The following is a 17,806-nucleotide window of genomic DNA, read 5'->3' on the forward strand; positions in this document are numbered from 1 at the left end:
TTAAAACTCACCAAATGACTCCTCCCATCATATTATGATGTTGCACAAGTTTCGGGTTCGATCCGAAATCAATAGGTGTTCCAAATTGGACAATTCAAGTTCAACGGCAGTTCATTCCTAATTGGAGTGGTTGTTGTATTCCATACTTCTAGCGATTGGATTTCACTCAAAACTCACCAAATGAATTTTCCCACCATATTATGATGTTGCACAAGTTTGGGGTTCGATCCGAAATCAATAGGTGTAAGAAATTGGACAATTTAAGTTCAGCGGCAGTTCGTTCCTAATTGGAGTGGTTGGTGTATTCCATATTTCTAGCGATTGGATTTCACTCAAAACTCCCCAAATGACTCCTCCCACCATATTATGATGTTGCACAAGTTTGGGGTTCGATCCGAAATCAATAGGTGTTCCAAATTGGACAATTCAAGTTCAACGGCAGTTCGTTCCTAATTGGAGTGGTTGGTGTATTCCATACTTCTAGCGAATGGATTTCGCTCAAAACTCACCAAATGACTCTTCCCACCATAATATCTTGTTGCCCATGTTTTGGGTTCGATCTGAAATCAATAGGTGTAAGAAATTGGACAATTCACGTTCAACGGCAGTTCGTTCCTAATTGGAGTGGTTGGTTTATTCCATACTTCTAGCAATTGGATTTCACTCAAAACTCACCAAATGAATTCTCCCACCATATTATGATGTTGCACAAGTTTGGGGTTCGATCCGAAATCAATAGGTGTTCCAAATTGGACAATTCAAGTTCAACGGCAGTTCGTTCCTAATTGGAGTGGTTGGTGTATTCCATACTTCTAGCGATTGGATTTCACTCAAAACTCACCAAATGACTCCTCCCACCATATTATGATGTTGCCCAAGTTTGGGGTTCTATCCGAAATCAATAGGTGTGAGAAATTGGACAATTCAAGTTCAACGGCAGTTCGTTCCTAATTGGAGTGGTTGGTGTATTCCATACTTCTAGCGATTGGATTTCACTCAAAACTCACCGAATGACTCCTCCCACCATATTATGATGTTGCCCATGTTTGGGGTTCGATCCGAAATCAATAGGTGTGAGAAATTGGACAATTCAAGTTCAACGGCAGTTCGTTCCTAATTGGAGTGGTTGGTGTATTCCATACTTCTAGCGATTGGATTTCACTCAAAACTCACCGAATGACTCCTCCCACCATATTATGATGTTGCACAACCTTGGGGTTCGATCCGAAATCAATAGGTGTTCCAAATTGGACAATTCAAGTTCAACAGCAGTTCGTTCCTAATTGGAGTGGTTGTTGTATTCCATACTTCTAGCGATTGGATTTCACTCAAAACTCACCAAATGACTCCTCCCACCATATTATGATGTTGCCCAAGTTTTGGGCTCGATCCGAAATCAATAGGTGTGAGAAATTGGACAATTCAAGTTCAACGGCAGTTCGTTCCTAATTGGAGTGGTTGGGGTAATTCATAGTTCTAGCGATTGGATTTCACTCAAAACTCACCAAATGACTCCTCCCACCATATTACGATGTTGCCCATGTTTTGGGCTCGATCCGAAATCAATAGGTGTGAGAAATTGGACAATTCAAGTTCAACGGCAGTTCGTTCCTAATTGGAGTGGTTGGTGTATTCCATACTTCTAGCGATTGGATTTCACTTAAAACTCACCAAATGACTCCTCCCATCATATTATGATGTTGCACAAGTTTCGGGTTCGATCCGAAATCAATAGGTGTTCCAAATTGGACAATTCAAGTTCAACGGCAGTTCATTCCTAATTGGAGTGGTTGTTGTATTCCATACTTCTAGCGATTGGATTTCACTCAAAACTCACCAAATGAATTTTCCCACCATATTATGATGTTGCACAAGTTTGGGGTTCGATCCGAAATCAATAGGTGTGAGAAATTGGACAATTCAAGTTCAACGGTAGTTCTATCCTAATTGGAGTGATTGGTGTATTCCATACTTCTAGCGATTGGATTTCACTCAAAACTCACAAAATGACTCCTCCCACCATATTATGATGTTGCCCACGTTTTGGGCTCGATCCGTAATCAATAGGTGTAAGAAATTGGACAATTTAAGTTCAGCGGCAGTTCGTTCCTAATTGGAGTGGTTGGTGTATTCCATATTTCTAGCGATTGGATTTCACTCAAAACTCCCCAAATGACTCCTCCCACCATATTATGATGTTGCACAAGTTTGGGGTTCGATCCGAAATCAATAGGTGTTCCAAATTGGACAATTCAAGTTCAACGGCAGTTCGTTCCTAATTGGAGTGGTTGGTGTATTCCATACTTCTAGCAATTGGATTTCACTCAAAACTCACCAAATGACTCCTCCCACCATATTATGATGTTGCCCAAGTTTGGGGTTCTATCCGAAATCAATGTGTGTCAGAAATTGGACAGTTCAAGTTCAAAGGCAGTTCGTTCCAAATTGGAGTGGTTGGTGTAATTCATAGTTCTAAAGATTGGATTTCACTCAAAACTCACCAGATGACTCCTCCCACCATATTATGATGTTGCCCAAGTTTTGGGCTCGATCCGAAATCAATAGGTGTTCCAAATTGGACAATTCAAGTTCAACGGCGTTTCGTTCCTAATTGGAGTGGTTGGTGTATTCCATACTTCTAGCAATTGGATTTCACTCAAAACTCACCAAATGACTCCTCCCACCATATGGGGATGTTGCCCAAGTTTTGGACTCGATCCGAAATCAATAGGTGTGAGAAATTGGACAATTCAAGTTCAACGGCAGTTCGTTCCTAATTGGAGTGGTTGGTGTATTCCGTACTTCTAGCGATTGGATTTCACTCAAAACTCACCAAATGACTTCTCCCACCATATTATGATGATGCCCAAGTTTTGGGCTCGAACCGAAATCAATAGGTGTGAAAAATTGGACAATTCAAGTTCAACGGCAGTTCGTTCCTAATTGGAGTGGTTGGCGTATTCCATACTTCTAGCAATTGGATTTCACTCAAAACTCACCAAATGACTCCTCCCACCATATTATAATGTTACACAAGTTTGGGGTTCGATCCGAAATCAATATGTGTCAGAAAATGGACAAATCAAGTTCAAAGGCAGTTCGTTCTAAATTGGAGTGGTTGGGGTAATTCATAGTTCTAGCCATTGTATTTCACTCAAAACTCACCAAATGACTACTCCCACCATATGATGATGTTGCCCAACTTTTGGACTCGATCCGAAATCAATAGGTGTGAGAAATTGGACAATTCAAGTTCAAAGGCGGTTCGTTCCTAATTGGAGTGGTTGGTGTATTCCATACTTCTAGCGATTGGATTTCACTCAAAACTCACCAAATGACTTCTCCCACCATATTATGATGTTGCCCAAGTTTCGGACTCGATCCGAAATCAATAGGTGTGAGAAATTGGACAATTCAAGTCCGAAATCAATAGGTGTGAGAAATTGGACAATTCAAGTTCAACGGCAGTTCGTTCCTAATTTGAGTGGTTGGTGTATTCCATACTTCTAGCGATTGGATTTCACTCAAAACTCACCAAATGACTCCTCCCACCATATTATGATGTTGCCTAGGTTTCGGGCTCGATCCAAAATCAATAGGTGTGGTAAATTGGACAAATCAAGTTCAACGGCAGTTCGTTCCTAATTGGAGTGGTTGGGGTAATTCATAGTTCTAGCGATTGTATTTCACTCAAAACTCACCAAATGACTCCTCCCACCATATTATGATGTTGCCCAAGTTTTGGGCTCTATCCGAAATCAATAGGTGTAAGAAATTGGACAATTCAAGTTCAAAGGCAGTTCATTCCAAATTGGAGTGGTTGGGGTAATTCATAGTTCTAGCGATTGTATTTCACTCAAAACTCACCAAATGACTCCTCCCACCATATTACGATGTTGCCCAAGTTTTGGGCTCGATCCCAAATCAATAGGTGTGAGAAATTGGACAATTCAAGTTCAACAGCAGTTCGTTCCGAATTGGAGTGGTTGGTGTATAACATACTTCTAGGGATTGGATTTCACTCAAAACTCACCAAATGACTCCTCCCACCATATTATGATGTTGCCCAAGTTTTGGGCTCGATCCGAAATCAATAGGTGTGAGAAATTGGACAATTCAAGTTCAACGGCAGTTCGTTCCTAATTGGAGTGGTTGGTGTATTCCATACTTCTAGCGATTGGATTTCACTCAAAACTCACCAAATGACTCCTCCCACAATATTATGATGTTTCCCAAGTTTTGGGCTCGATCCGAAATCAATAGGTGTAAGAAACTGGACAATATAAGTTCAAAGGCAGTTCGTTCCAAATTGGAGTGGTTATGGTAATTCATTGTTCTAGCGATTGTATTTCACTCAAAACTCACCAAATGACTCCTCCCCCCATATTATGATGTTGCCCAGGTTTTGGGCTCGATCCGAAATCAGTAGGTGTGAGAAATTGGACAATTCAAGTTCAACGGCAGTTCGTTCCAAATTGGAGTGGTTGGGGTAATTGATAGTTCTAGCGATTGGATTTCACTCAAAACCTACCAAATGACTCCTCCCACCATATTATGATGTTGCCCAAGTTTTGGGCTCGATCCGAAATCAATAGGTGTAAGAAATTGGACAATTCAAGTTCAAAGGCAGTTCGTTCCAAATTGGAGTGGTTGGAGTAATTCATAGTTCTAGCGATTGTATTTCACTCAAAACTCACCAAATGAGTCCTCCCACCATATTATGATGTTGCCCAAGTTTTGGGCTCGATCCGAAATCAATAGGTGTAAGAAACTGGACAATTCAAGTTCAAAGGCAGTTCGTTCCAAATTGGAGTGGTTATGGTAATTCATAGTTCTGGCGATTGTATTTCACTCGAAACTCACCAAATGACTCCTCCCACCATATTATGACGTTGACCAAGTTTTGGGCTCGATCCGAAATCAATAGGTGTGAGACATTGAACAATTCATGTTCAATGGCAGTTCGTTCCTAATTGGAGTGGTTGGGGTAATTCATAGTTCTAGCGATTGGATTTCACTCAAAACTCTCCAAATGACTCCTCCCACCGTATTATTATGTTGCCCAAGTTTTGGGCTCGATCCGAAATCAATAGGTGTGAGAAATTGGACAATTCATGTTCAACGGCAGTTCGTTCCTAATTGGAGTGGTTGGGGTAATTCATAGTTCTGCCAGTTGGATTTCACTCAAAACACTCCAAATGACTCCTCCCACCGTAATATGATTTTGCCCAAGTTTTGGGCTCGATCTGAAATCAATAGGTGTAAGAAATTGGACAATTCAAGTTCAAAGGCAGTTCGTTCCAAATTGGAGTGGTCGGGGTATTCCATACTTCTAGCGATTGGATTTCACTCAAAACTCACCAAACGACTCCTCCCACCATATTATGATGTTGCTCAAGTTTTGGGTTCGATCCGAAATCAATCGGTGTTAGAAATTGGACAATTCAAGTTCAAAGGCAGTTCTTTCCAAATTGGAGTGCTTCCATTCATAGTTATGGCGATTGGATTTCGCTCAAAACCCACCAAATGAATCCTCCCACCATATTATGATGTTGCACAAGTTTTGGGCTCGATCCGAAATCAGTAGTTGTAAGAAATTGGACAATTCAAGTTCAAAGGCAGTTCGTTCCAAATTGGAGTGGTTGGGGTAATTCATAGTTCTAGCGATTGTATTTCACTCACAACTCACCAAATGACTCCTCCCCCCATATTATGATGTTGCCCAAGTTTTGGGCTCGATCCGAAATCAGTAGGTGTGAGAAATTGGACAATTCAAGTTCAACGACAGTTCGTTCCTAATTGGACTGGTTGGTGTATTCCATACTTCTAGCGATTGGATTTCTCTCAAAACTCACCAAATGACTCCTCCCACCATATTATGATGTTGACCAAGTTTTGGGCTCGATCCGAAATCAGTAGTTGTAAGAAATTGGACAATTCAAGTTCAAAGGCAGTTCGTTCCAAATTGGAGTGGTTGGGGTAATTCATAGTTCTAGCGATTGTATTTCACTCAAAACTCACCAAATGACTCCTCCCACCATATTATGATGTTGCCCAAGTTTTGGGCTCGATTCGAAATCAATAGGTGTAAGAAACTGGACAATTCAAGTTCAAGGGCAGTTCGTTCCAAATTGGAGTTGTTGGGGTAATTCATAGTTCTAGCGATTGGATTTCACTCAAAACTCACCAAATGACTCCTACCACCATATTATGATTTTGGCCAAGTTTTCGGCTCGATCCGATATCAACAGGTGTGAGAAATTGGACAATTCAAGTTCAATGGCAGTTCGTTCCTAATTGGAGTGTTTGGGGTAATTCATAGTTCTGCCAATTGGATTTCACTCAAAACACACCAAATGACTCCTCCCACCACATTATGATGTTGCCATGTTTTGGGCTCGATCCGAAATCAATAGGTGTAAGAAACTGGACAATTCAAGTTCAAAGGCAGTTCGTTCCAAATTGGAGTGGTTATGGTAATTCATAGTTCTAGCGATTGTATTTCACTCACAACTCACCAAATGACTCCTCCCCCCATATTATGATGTTGCCCAAGTTTTGGGCTCGATCCGAAATCAGTAGGTGTGAGAAATTGGACAATTCAAGTTCAACCACAGTTCGTTCCTAATTGGACTGGTTGGTGTATTCCATACTTCTAGCGATTGGATTTCTCTCAAAACTCACCAAATGACTCCTCCCACCATATTATGATGTTGACCAAGTTTTGGGCTCGATCCGAAATCAATAGGTGTGAGAAATTGGACAATTCATGTTCAACGGCAGTTCGTTCCTAATTGGAGTGGTTGGGGTAATTCATAGTTCTGCCAGTTGTATTTCTCTCAAAACACTCGAAATGTCTCCTCCCACCATATTATGATGTTGCCCAAGTTTTGGGCTCGATCCGAAATCAATAGGTGTAAGAAATTGGACAATTCAAGTTCGAAGGCAGTTCGTTCCAAATTGGAGTGGTTGGGGTATTCCATACTTCTAGCGATTGGATTTCACTCAAAACTCACTAAACGACTCCTCCCACCATATTATGTTGTTGCCCAAGTTTTGGGCTCGATCCGAAATAAATAGGTGTAAGAAATTGGACAAGTCAAGTTCAAAGGCAGTTCTTTCCAAATTGGAGTGGTTCCATTCATAGTTCTGGCGATTGGATTTCGCTCAAAACACACCAAATGACTCCTCCCACCATATTATGATGTTGCCCAAGTTTTTGGTTCGATCCGAAATCAATAGGTGTAAGAAATTGGACAATTCAAGTTCAAAGGCAGTTCGTTCCAAATTGAAGTGGTTGGGGTAATTCATAGTTCTAGCTATTGTATTTCACTCAAAACTCACCAAATGACTCCTCCCACCATATTATGATGTTGACCAAGTATTGGGCTCGATCCGAAATCAATAGGTGTGAGAAATTGGACAATTCATGTTCAACGACAGTTCGTTCCTAATTGGAGTGGTTGGGGTAATTCATAGTTCTGCCAATTGGATTTCACTCAAAACACACCAAATGACTCCTCCCACCATATTATGATGTTGCCCAAGTTTTGGGCTCTATCCGAAATCAATAGGTGTAAGAAATTGGACAGTTCAAGTTCAAAGACAGTTCATTCCAAAATGGAGTGGTTGGGGTATTCCATACTTCTAAAGATTGGATCTCACTCAAAACTCACCAAACGACTCCTCCCACCATATTATGATGTTGCCCAAGTTTTTTGGCTCGATCCGATATCAATTGGTGTAAGAAATTGGTCAATTCAAGTTGAAAGGCAGTTCGTTCCAAATTGGAGTGGTTCCATTCATAGTTCTGGCGATTGGAATTCGCTCAAAACACACCAAATGAGTCCTCCCACCATATTATGATGTTGCCCAAGTTTTCGGCTCGATCCGAAATCAATAGGTGTGAGAAATTGGACAATTCCAGTTCAACGGCAGTTCGTTCCTAATTGGAGTGGTTGGTGTACTCCTTACTTCTAGCGATTGGATTTCACTCAAAACTAACCAAGTGACTCCTCCCATCATATTATGATGTTGCCCAAGTTTTGGGCTCGATCCGACATCAATAGGTGTAAGAAATTGGAAAATTCAAGTTCAACGGCAGTTCGTTCCTAATTGGAGTGGTTGGTGTATTCCATACTTCTAGTGATTGGATTTCACTCAAAACTCACCAAACGACTCCTCCCACCATATTATGTTGTTGCCCAAGTTTTGGGCTCGATCCGAAATAAATAGGTGTAAGAAATTGGACAATTCAAGTTCAAAGGCAGTTCGTTCCAAATTGGAGTGGTTCCATTCATAGTTCTGGCGATTGGATTTCGCTCAAACTACACCAAATGACTCCTCCCACAATATTATGATGTTGCCCAAGTTTTGGGTTCGATCCGAAATCAATAGGTCAGAGAAATTGGACAAGTCCAGTTCAACGGCAGTTCATTCCTAATTGGACTGGTTGGTGTACTCCATACTTCTGGCGATTGGATTACACTTAAAACACACCAAACAACTCCTCCCACCATATTATGATGTTGCCCAAGTTTTGGCCTCGATCCGAAATCAATAGGTGTAAGAAATTGGACAATTCAAGTTCGAAGGAAGTTCGTTCCAAATTGGAGTGGTTGGGGTAATTCATAGTTATGGTGATTGGATTTCACTCAAAACCCAACAAATGACTCCTCCCACCATATTATGATGTTGCCCAAGTTTTGGGCTTGATCCGAAATCAATAGGTGTGTGAAATTGGACAATTCAAGTTCAACGGCGGTTCGATCCAAATTGGAGTGGTTGGTGTATTCCATACTTCGAGCAATTGGATTTCACTCAAAACTCACGAAACGACTCCTCCCACCATATTATGATGTTGCCCAAGTTTTGGGGTCGATCCGAAATAAATAGGTGTAAGAAATTGGACAATTCAAGTTCAAAGGCAGTTCGTTCCAAATTGGAGTGCTTGGGGTAATTCATAGTTCTAAAGATTGGATTTCATTCAAAACACACCAAATGACTCCGCCCACCATATTATGATGTTGCCCAAGTTTTGGCTCGATACGAAATAAGTTGGTGTAAGAAATTGGACAATTCAAGTACAAAGGCAGTTCGTTCCAAATTGGAGTGGTTGGGTAATTCATATTTCTGGCGATTGGATTTCACTCAAAACACACCAAATGACTCCTCCCACCATATTATGATGTTGCCCAAGTTTTGGCCTCGATCCGAAATGAATAGGTGTAAGAAATTGGACAATTCAAGTTCAAAGGCAGTTCGTTCCAAATTGGAGTTGTTCCATTCATAGTTCTGGAGATTGGATTTCGTTCAAAACACACCAAATGACTCCTCCCACCATATTATGATGTTGCCCATATTTTGGGCTCGATACGAAATAAATAGGTGTGAGAAATTGGACAATTCCAGTTCAACGGCAGTTCGTTCCTAATTGGAGTGTTTGGTGTACTCCATACTTCTAGCGATTGGATTTCACTCAAAACTCACCAAATGACTCCTCCCACAATATTATGATGTTGCCCAAGTTTTGGGCTCGATCCGAAATCAATAGGTGTAAGAAATTGGACAATTCAAGTTCAAAGGCAGTTCGTTCCAAATTGGAGTGGTTGGGGTAATTCATAGTTCTAGCGATTGGATTTCACTCAAAACTCTCCAAATGACTCGTCCCACCATATTATGATGTTGCCGAAGTTTTGGGCTCGATCCGAAATCAATAGGTGTGAGAAATTGGACAATTCAAGTTCAACGGCAGTTCGTTCCGAATTGGAGTGGTTGGTGTATTCCATACTTCTAGCGATTGGATTTCACTCAAAACTCACCAAATGACTCCTCTGTTGCGTAGATTCAGCTGCACCAAAATGGATTAAGCTGCATCCTCAACTTGTGATACTCGCAAGTGCACGAACCGTTGGTAGTTTAGTGTATGTAAGTGCGAGGTCGATTCCACAGGGATTGGTGATTGAATGATCCAATTTAGTTTCCCTACACAAAATAGAAACAAAAACAAAGAACATAAAACAAGGAAGAAAGAAATAAGTAACTCAAGCAAATAAGTTCCCAAGTTCAATTTAGATTAATGGATTGATTCTAGCTAAAGTATGATTAAGCCATGGTGTGTGGTCATAACCTTGTGTTCCCAATTCCCTAATTTGATCATTTGTTGTCTAACCTAAAATTAAGCATTAGGAACCCATTAAGCATAGAAGAACATTTTAAACAACCAAGTATGTATCTAATCCCTGTTGTCGAATGTCCATACATACTCTTCCTATTCATAGTTCAATTCGAATTAAAGCATGGTGTATACTCTTAATTCAAACCAAGATAGCTAACATGCAAGCCTAAATGGTGATCAATCATTCAAACTAGCATATTAACTTATAAGCATAATGAATAAGAACAAAAACCATAATTGAAACTTGGAAACTAATTCAACTTGAAAACTTAAGAAAAGAATTTACATTACAAAGAAAAATAAATTACAACTAAGAAGCAAAAGGAAAGCTAGAATTGAGAACTAGAAAGCAAAATTAAGAGAATTTGAGGGAGAGAAGGGAAGGGAGCTCTAGAGAAGTGTTTGAGAGCTCCCCCCCTTGGGGTGTGTTTACAAGCTTAGAGAACCTCCCTATTTATAGGCCTAAGGAAGTGAAAAATCTGAATTCAATATGGCTAATGCATACAACACTTGTTTTATAAAATCTTAAATGGTTGATGCACTTGTATTAGAAAATTTGAATTGGTTGATGCACTTTACCAATAAATCCCACCAGCAGCCCTAGCTCATCTTCATGTCACCATGACCAAGCTTCCAACCAGCTCAATAGCTCATGCCTAGCTCACCATGACCAAGCTTCCAACCAGAAACAATAGCTCATCCTGAGGTCAGCATGACCAGCAACTTCAAGGGCTTACGAATTGGGCTTCCCTTAAGCAAATTAAGACTTTAAGTACTCAAACTTGAAGATCAGAATGTATTCTTTCCAGCCATATATCATTTGGGCCAATCCAAGGTCGGAGGAGGAAGGTAAGGCCAAAACAAATTGCTAACTTATTTTGCGCGCTGATAAAATCCATCCTGAGCATGGCTCTGTGTTTGCTAGGTAACAGACTCCATATTTATCCAATCGGTGTGAGAAATTGGACAATTCAAGTTCAACGGTAGTTCGTTCCGAATTGGAGTGGTTGGTATATTCCATTTTTATAGTGATTGGATTTCACTCAAAACTCACCAAATGACTCCTCCCACCATATTACGATGTTGCCCAAGTTTTGGGCTCGATCCGAAATCAAGAGGTGCGAGAAACTGGACAATTCAAGTTCAACGGCAGTTCGTTCCAAATTGGAGTGGTTGGGGTAATTCATAGTTCTAGCGTTGGATTTCACTCAAAACTCACCAAATGACTCCTCTCACAATATTATGACGTCGCCCAAGTTTTGGGCTCGATCCGAAATCAATAGGTGTAAGAAATTGGACAATTCAAGTTCAAAGGCAGTTCGTTCCAAATTGGAGTGGTTGGGGTAATTCATAGTTCTAGCGATTGTATTTCACTCAAAACTCACCAAATGACTCCTCCCACCATATTATGATGTTGCTCAAGTTTTGGGCTCGATCCGAAATCAATGGGTGTAAGAAATTGGACAATTCAAGTTCAAAGGCAGGTCGTTCCAAATTGGAGTGGTTGGGGTAATTCATAGTTCTAGCGATTGTATTTCACTCAAAACTCACCAAATGACTACTCCCACCATATTATGATGTTGCCCAAGTTTTGGGCTCGATCCGAAATCAGTAGGTGTGAGAAATTGGGCAATTCAAGTTCAACGACAATTCGTTCCTAATTGGAGTGGTTGGTGTGTTCCATACTTCTAGAGATTGGATTTCACTCAAAACTCACCAAATGACTCCTCCCACCATATTATGATGTTGCCCAAGTTTTGGGCTCGATCCGAAATCAATAGGTGTGAGAAATTGGACAATTCAAGTTCAACGACAATTTGTTCCTAATTGGAGTGGTTGGTGTATTCCATACTTCTAGCGATTGGATTTCACTCAAAACTCACCAAATCACTCCTCCCACCATATTATGATGTTGACCAAGTTTTGGGCTCGATCCGAAATCAATAGGTGTGAGAAATTGGACAATTCAAGTTCAACGACAGTTCGTTCCTAATTGGAGTGGTTGGGGTAATTCATAGTTCTAGCGATTGTATTTCACTCAAAACTCACCAAATGAGTCCTCCCACCATATTATGATGTTGACCAAGTTTTGGGCTCGATCCGAAATCAATAGGTGTGAGAAATTGGACAATTCAAGTTCAACGTCAGTTCGTTTCTAATTGGAGTGGTTGGTGTATTCCATACTTCTAGCGATTGGATTTCACTCAAAACTCACCAAATGACTCCTCCCACCATATTATCATGTTGCCCAAGTTTTGGGCTCGAGCCGAAATCAACAGGTGTGAGAAATTGGACAATTCAAGTTCAACGGCAGTCCGTTCCTAATTGGAGTGGTTGGTGTATGTTGCGTAGATACAGCTGCACCAAAATGGATTCAGTTGCATCCTCAACTTGTGATACTCGCAAGTGCACGAGCCGTTTGGTAGTATAGCATATGTAAGTGCGAGGTCGATCCCACGAGGATTGGTGATTGAATGATCCAATTCATTTTTCCTACACAAAACAGAAATGAAAAAGAAAGGAAATAAATAAAACAAGGAAGAAAGAAAATAACTAACTCAAGCAGATAAGTTCCCAAGTTCAATTAGATTAACGGATTGATTCTAGCTAATGTATGATTAAGCCATGGTGTGTGGTCATAACCTTGTGTTCCTAATTCCCTAATTTGATCATTTGTTGTCTAACCTAAAATTAAGCATTAGGAACCCATTAAGCATAGAAGAACAATTTAAACAACCAAGCATGTATCTAATCCCTGTTGTCGAATGTCCATACATACTCTTCCTATTCATAGTTCAATTCGAATTAAAGCATGGTGTATACTCTTAATTCAAACCAAGATAGCTAACATGCAAGCCTTAATGGTGATCAATCATTCAAACTAGCATATTAACTTATAAGCATAATGAATAAGAACATGAACCATAATTGAAACTTGGAAACTAATCAAACTTGAAACTAAAGAAAAGAATTTACATAATGAAAAGTAAAGTGGAACTAAGAAAAACTTAAGGAAAATTTCAGCACAAAAGATTTCATTACAACAATTGAAAACTAGAAAGAGAAACTAAGAGAATTTGAGGGAGAGAAGGGAAGGGAGCTCTAGAGAAGTGTTTGAGAGCTCCCCCCCTTGGGGTGTGATTACAAGCTTAGAGAACTTCCCTATTTATAGGCCTAGGGGAAGTGAAAATCTGAATTCAATATGGCTAATGCATACAACACTTGTTTTATAAAATCTGAAATGGTTGATGCACTTGTATTAGAAAATCTAAATTGGGTGATGCACTTGTATTAGAAAATCTTGAATTGGTTGATGCACTTCACCAATAGATCCCACCAGCAGCCCTAGCTCATCTTCATGTCACCATGACCAAGCTTCCAACCAGAAATGATAGCTCATACCTAGCTCACCATGACCAAGCATCCAACCAGCACATGCTGAGGTCAGCATGACCAGAAACTTCAAGGGCTTACAACTTGGGCTTCTCTTAATCAAATTAGGACTTTAAGCACTCAAACTTGAAGTTCAGAATGTCTTCTTTCCAGCCATATATCATTTGGGCCAATCCAAGGTCGGAGGCGGAAGTTAAGGCCAAAACAAATTGCTAACTCATTTTGCGCGCTGATAAAATCCATCCTGAGCATGGCTCTGTGTTTGCTAGGTAACAGACTCCATATTTATCCAATGAGGCTGAATTTTGGATATGTTATAGTACACACCTATTGGAACAACTTTCATGAAGAATACGGCCTCATCCGAGCTGTGTAGGTTGCTGAAACAAATATTGCAATGTGACCTACGGAACTGGACTGGCAAGGGGCTGTAGCCAAAATGAGTTTGTCTTTAAGCTCTTCATCCATTCATCCAAATTAGGCCTTAACATGCTTGAATTGCATGAATTATGCTCTCTAAAGCCATCATTATTACCTAAAGCTCAATGAACTGAAAGATAAACACAAAAAGGATTAAAAGCACAAGTTTAACTCAAAAACATAACCAAATCATAAGCTAGAAGGGTACAAAATGATATACAATTATGAACCGATCAAATACCCCCAAACCTAGATTTTGCTAGTCCTCAAGCAAAACAAAAGGAAAACGAAGAAAAATAAAACAAAATAAGAAGTTAACTAGACCACTTTCGTAGGTAACTCGATTGCATTGAGCGTATGCAACAAGCCTTTAAACCTCTAGGCATCCCTAGTAGGAGGAGTTGTGTCTCCTGAGGGTTTAACAGATACGATACCCACAAACGTTTTACTGACTCTACAAAACAAAGTGGTTAGAAAACTTAAAAGATTTGTTAGTCCTTAAGAAAAACAAAAAACAAAAACAAAAACGTTAACCTTCCAACCGAACAGAAATTTTAAACTTCATAGACATGGCTCAACAAGGAACAAAACAAGCACTAAGGAAGTTCCAAACATTATTCAAGTGCTACCACAATCTCACAAAAATCATGCTCAAGGTGTGTGTGTGAAATAGCCATGAAGATACAACTCATGCTTCTCAAACAACGATATGAATTCCTGCAAGAATGAACACAAGTTTGCCAAGCTAAACCAAAATCAATAGGACTTTACTCATGGATGTAATGTAATGGTTAGAAAAAGAATGGATATTGAAATACAAAGTCTAAGGAACAAAGTAGAGCATGTTATATAAACAAGATCATTGACATTTGAAATGTAAGGCACATAAATTGAAAAGCTCACAACACCAGATTTTGCAATTGAATCACTTCAAAATTTGATTTTGACATTTACACACTTTGTATAAAATTTGGCCCAATTTTGCGGCTCTTTACCCTAGATCACCTTGATTTCTCCTTATATCACCCTAGGGTCGTGACTACATTGGCCACACTTCTTTTCTCTTTTTTTTTTTTTTTTTTTTTTAATAGCTCATTTATTGCCTTGAATACATTACAATCTGAAATACAATCATACTCTACATGTCCCCTAGATGGTAGGATGTTTAATGGATGATAAGGTGATAGAAAGAAATGGCTAAGTGTTTGGGCACAAAAGGGTTTACAATGGAATATGTATTGTATGGGTTGATGGAGGAAAAAGAAAGAGGCTTAACAAAGATGGCCTAAATCATATCTTAGTTATAACTTAACATTCCAGTGAATCACACAAGCAAAAATGCATACAATTGGGTAAGACATGCAAGAGTTGTATAATCATGGCTAAAGTGCATAGAAAGCTCAAGCATAATTATGTGAGACTTAGCTAGCAAAAGAATAAGATTCAGACCTAACACAATGCTTATCAAATTCCTAAGAGCCATATTAGAAGTTAGACTCAAGATTTATCATTGGTGTGGGAAGGAAAACTGAAAATGACTCAAAGAAAAGAAACATAAAAGAAAAACGTGAGGTTTCAAATTGCTGTTCTGCTCAATTTCAACATATAATCTGTTTTGACATGTAACTTTCAAACCACTTGGTAAAATTTAACGTTCTTTATGTCGTTGGATTCAGCATGAAAAAATGAAGAACACAACGTGGACCAAACTTTCAAAACAGTAGCAGAAAAAAAAATTGTAGCAATGAAGAAGCCTACGTTTTCAAACACAAACACACAAACTAAAAAAACTTTCCAGCACCCCCAAACTTAAATGATGCATTGTCCTCAATGTTAAAGCAAAGTAAAGATGATTGAGAACATGTAAATGATAAGGGGAAAAGTTAAGAAGAAGGTTTAGAAAGAAAAAAAAAATATATATATATATATATAAGCAACTCACGGATGACCAGTTAAGGGCCTCAGAAAACACAGCCAGGGGATCCGGGAAGGTTGGAGGGGTCACAATGGTCCCGCTTAAAACCCAAACTTCTTAGACACCGAAGGTGTCGCCTAAAGAACTCCTAGACACTGTATTGACGGAAGTGCTCACTGGAGTTACCATAAGTCAGCTCATATGAAAAATCTTTTTAAATTTTTAAATTTTTTATTTTTTTTAAATTTTTATAAAAAAAGAAACAGAAATTTAAAATAATAACAAGTAAAGAGAAAGGATTGAAATGCTCCCCCTTGAAGCGATTAGGTCGAGCGTGATGCATTTGGAGGTCGCGACTTCTCCCACTACTCCACACTTCCTATCTTTGAAGTTGCCATCTCTCTCCATTTTTATTGAGCTATTTACATTGCTTAAAACAAACACACACAAAAACTTGAAACGGAATTAAAGGATTATGAAATATAAAAAAAAACTAAAAATGAAAAGGAAAAATCAACACAAGTCCAATTCCATGCTTCAAAGCAACAAGCACCAATAGGTTGTGTAAGCTGGGACTTAAACCCAGTTCTCTTGCTTGTTGGGCAATTGTCCTTTTCTGTTGGACTACAAACACAACTTGTCCATTAACGTCATTAACTTTAAAACTTGAAATTGATCAGTTAAGAAAAAAAAATAAAATAGGAAAGCCAAATAGTATCAAACAATGTTACCGATCCCCGGCAACGGCGCCAAAAACTTGTTGCGTAGATACAGCTGCACCAAAATGGATTCAGTTGCATCCTCAACTTGTGATACTCGCAAGTGCACGAGCCGTTTGGTAGTATAGCATATGTAAGTGCGAGGTCGATCCCACGAGGATTGGTGATTGAATGATCCAATTCATTTTTCCTACACAAAACAGAAATGAAAAAGAAAGGAAATAAATAAAACAAGGAAGAAAGAAAATAACTAACTCAAGCAGATAAGTTCCCAAGTTCAATTAGATTAACGGATTGATTCTAGCTAATGTATGATTAAGCCATGGTGTGTGGTCATAACCTTGTGTTCCTAATTCCCTAATTTGATCATTTGTTGTCTAACCTAAAATTAAGCATTAGGAACCCATTAAGCATAGAAGAACAATTTAAACAACCAAGCATGTATCTAATCCCTGTTGTCGAATGTCCATACATACTCTTCCTATTCATAGTTCAATTCGAATTAAAGCATGGTGTATACTCTTAATTCAAACCAAGATAGCTAACATGCAAGCCTTAATGGTGATCAATCATTCAAACTAGCATATTAACTTATAAGCATAATGAATAAGAACATGAACCATAATTGAAACTTGGAAACTAATCAAACTTGAAACTAAAGAAAAGAATTTACATAATGAAAAGTAAAGTGGAACTAAGAAAAACTTAAGGAAAATTTCAGCACAAAAGATTTCATTACAACAATTGAAAACTAGAAAGAGAAACTAAGAGAATTTGAGGGAGAGAAGGGAAGGGAGCTCTAGAGAAGTGTTTGAGAGCTCCCCCCCTTGGGGTGTGATTACAAGCTTAGAGAACTTCCCTATTTATAGGCCTAGGGGAAGTGAAAATCTGAATTCAATATGGCTAATGCATACAACACTTGTTTTATAAAATCTGAAATGGTTGATGCACTTGTATTAGAAAATCTAAATTGGGTGATGCACTTGTATTAGAAAATCTTGAATTGGTTGATGCACTTCACCAATAGATCCCACCAGCAGCCCTAGCTCATCTTCATGTCACCATGACCAAGCTTCCAACCAGAAATGATAGCTCATACCTAGCTCACCATGACCAAGCATCCAACCAGCACATGCTGAGGTCAGCATGACCAGAAACTTCAAGGGCTTACAACTTGGGCTT

This window comes from Prunus avium, chromosome 7, assembly GCF_965620075.1.
Source record: "Prunus avium chromosome 7, drPruAviu1.hap1.1, whole genome shotgun sequence".
NCBI classification, from domain to species: Eukaryota; Viridiplantae; Streptophyta; class Magnoliopsida; order Rosales; family Rosaceae; genus Prunus; species Prunus avium.